We start from the raw sequence: 3,057 nt of genomic DNA, 5'->3' as shown, positions 1-3,057 counted from the left end.
GAGATAAATACAAGTTATCAAGAAGCTTCTGGTGGGTCCCTTATGACCCTGAAGGCTTCATCAGTGCTAGAAGAGTCAAGTACAGGCTACTAGGCTATGAGCACTGTAAAATTCCACATTTTGAGCAGTATGCTAATCAGCAAGAATGGCTGCAAGACACATTAGTTGAGGAACTAACTCAAGAAGAAATAATGCAAAGAAATGTCAAGGATTTGGAAAAAACTCTTGACTTAGATTCTGTGCAGCAGGTAATCTTCAAGCAGCCGCATCCAGTTGGAGAAGGAACCTCAAAAACTACAACTGCACCAGCCACCCAGGCACCATCTACAGCAGCATCAGGCACAGATAAGGGCAAGGGAATAATGGGTGCTGAAGAAGAGATAGTAAAAGAAAAGCCTGCCTCCTCAATTGGGCAGCAACAAGAGCAAACCCCTCCACCACAAACAGAGCCACCAACAGTGCCTGCATTGCAGACCCCTGCACATGAGGAAAGGGGCAAGAAACGGGACAGAGAAGAGTCCACTCCTGCTAGTGGATCCTCCCAGCTACCGGAAGCCAAGAGGCAAAAGGTTGACTCCCCAGTCATAGAAGAAATAAGCGAAGAAGTTATTGAGAGTCCAAGGAAGGAAGGAGGAGACAGTCAGCAAACGGCTACAAGCTCTTTTCAGCAAGAGCAGGGATTACAGCTTGGCATGGAGGTGTCCTCCTCCACTCAGCAGAGCAAGAAGCCTTCAAGCACCAAGGCTTCCTTCAAAGAGATAAAAGCACAAAATGAGCTGTTGAGAATAGAGGTGTACAAGCAATTCCTCAAAGCAACACCAGCTAAGCAAGAGAGGTTGATGTCAGTGTATGATATACAAGAGGAAAAGATAATCCTCAGCCACTTCAAACCCAAGGTGCCGCAGCCTCACTCAGCTGCAGATTTTGTAAAAACAAAGCTGGAAGTCATGGCAAAGGACATTCACCCCATGGACCAGATAGAGCTGCACAAACAAACGGGGGAAATGGTCTATTCCACCTTGGTAGACAGGGCCACAATGGCCCATGAATTGAAAGAATCGTTGAAGAACACCAACATTCAGTTAGATTTCGAGAGAATGTCCTCCACGGCCAAGGACAACAGGATTAAGACACTGGAGGACATCATCGTGGACCTAGGACATGATCCTAAGGACCCAAAGGGTGTGAGGGCCCTCATGAAAAAGAAGGAAGATGATATTGCTGCATTGAAGAAAAGGCCGAAACTGCTTCCTACTGAGCACCCCCAAACAGCAGAACTGCAAAAGGAAAAAGAGTCTGAAGATCAGCTTGATCTAATAATGCAGCTGAATCAAAAAGTCATTGATCTATAGAAGGAGCTAGAAGAGGCACTGCAAGACAAACAGGGAGAATCAACCTCCCAACCTCCTCAAACTACCTCAACCACTACCACCACTACAGAGGCAGCAGTAACCCCAGCACCAACAGAAGCAGCAGCAGCAGCAACAATAGCTCCGGAGTCCAGCTTAAACATGGATGATTTGACAAAGGCTATCAAAGAGCTGGAACTTCAGGCAACCGAGATCAAGCAGGCCAAGGAAAAATTGGCAGAACTAGAGGCCAAATATGACAAATCAAAGATGACTGTAGCAGAGCAGTCTAGAGAAATTAAGGCCCTCAAAGACAAAATAAAGGCCTTAGAAAAGGAGCTCAAACTTGAAAATACTCTGGCAGAAATAAAAAGGATTTTGTGGGCCCGGATTGACCTCTCCCTTACTAGACAATGGAAATCAATCAAGATAGTGCATGAACAAATGGAATTGATTGGCCAAGCACAAATTGAGATCCAGAAAGCCAGAACAGTACTAGGGAACAGGCCTGAGCAGGCCAACAGAATGATAAATTTTCTCAACAATCAGACTAAGGAGGAGCTGGCGGCCCTGAACATCATTAACAGAACAGATGCTGTCCTTACAGCTAAAAAAGTGCTCACCCTCAGAAATTTTGCAGAAACTGTAGAAAGAAAATGTCATGAAATGCAAGCTGAGGTGGATGAGTACAAGCTCAAAATGGGGGCACTACAAGAAAAGGGATTGCCCAGCCTATTAACTAGCACAGGAAGATTGCTCCCCCGCGAGCAATATGCTACTAGGATGACCAATTTTATTGAAAATCAAATCACTGCATCCGCCAGTACTTCTGAGGAAACAGGGCCTCCAACAGGGCAGGGCCTCTATGACAAGCTTGAAAATCTATTTTTTATTGAACATGAGATCAATCACCTATTTGAGGTTCCTCCAAATTTTTATAGATATACAGAGGCAGATGAAACCTTGGTAAAAATTTGAAGACACCAACTGCCCAAAGAGGATTGGTGGCAGGCAATGCTGCAAATTTTGCCTCAGTAATCTCAGTTGATCAATCCTAGTCAGCTTCCACTCAGCCAAAAGCAAAAAACAGAATCTGGACAGCATACAAGGCAACCAAAAAGGGTGACTCAGCATGAAGACAGCGACAGCAAGCCAAATATAGGAAATGCGCAAATTTTGGGCAACACGGCTTCAGCCGACTCCATCGGTCATAAAGTCAACATTCTCTGACCATTTTGGACAACTAATACACTAAGAAGTTACTACAGCATTTATTTTCTCAGCTGCAATGCTCCAGGAGTTGGCACAATATTAATGAGCCATTAACTCACCAGCTAGATATTTTCTGATGTAAATTTTGTATATATACCTCCCCTGGCAGCGTATTTGGGGTTGGTGATTTTCACTCTAAGGCAAATGTATTGTATATTTTCAGACAATCTAATGCAAAAAGCTGGAAAAGCTCAGTGTTTCTTGGATGCTTGATGTCTCAATGATGCTCTGCGTGCTGTTGCAGAATTCCTGTGCTGTCTAATGGAACAATAAGTCTTCTTAATCTATGTTTTATATTCCTATGTTTGTTTGAATCATATGCACGTTTCACCACTCTAATAATAGAGAAAAAGAATAGTACAGGATATGTTTGTATACACCCTGTATTCAATCTCTGTTGTTGAAATGTTTTCTTCAGAATTAATCATGAACATGA

This window comes from Pinus tabuliformis, chromosome 1_1 (assembly GCF_031772625.1).
Source record: "Pinus tabuliformis cultivar Carrire ecotype Pingquan chromosome 1_1, CPIR1, whole genome shotgun sequence".
Taxonomy (NCBI): Eukaryota; Viridiplantae; Streptophyta; class Pinopsida; order Pinales; family Pinaceae; genus Pinus; species Pinus tabuliformis.
Note: the sequence above shows the minus strand (reverse complement) of the source record.